We start from the raw sequence: 338 nt of genomic DNA on the forward strand, positions 1-338 counted from the left end.
TCATTTTTATATTTTCAAAATAAGTAGATTTTTGATCCTTCGGCAATTATACCATCTTCGTGTGAGTTGAATTTTGGAACGTCAGCATACGTCATTTCTTAACCTGATAATATTACAAATTCAAAATTTAGGTTTTATAATGCAAAGTACCACTACTAGTGGTGCACAAAAAACCGGTTCGGGAACTGAACCGCCTCATAGACCGGTAAACCGGTTAGACGTGAACCGAATCAAGAAGAACCGATCCGGTTCGAGAACCAAATCACCGGTTCGGACAAGATCAAGATTATAGATGTTGGGACCGGTTTAGTGGGAACCGATTTATAACCGGTTTTAGA

This window comes from Lactuca serriola, chromosome 5, assembly GCF_051521515.1.
Source record: "Lactuca serriola cultivar US96UC23 chromosome 5, Lser_US96UC23_V15, whole genome shotgun sequence".
Classification (NCBI taxonomy): Eukaryota; Viridiplantae; Streptophyta; class Magnoliopsida; order Asterales; family Asteraceae; genus Lactuca; species Lactuca serriola.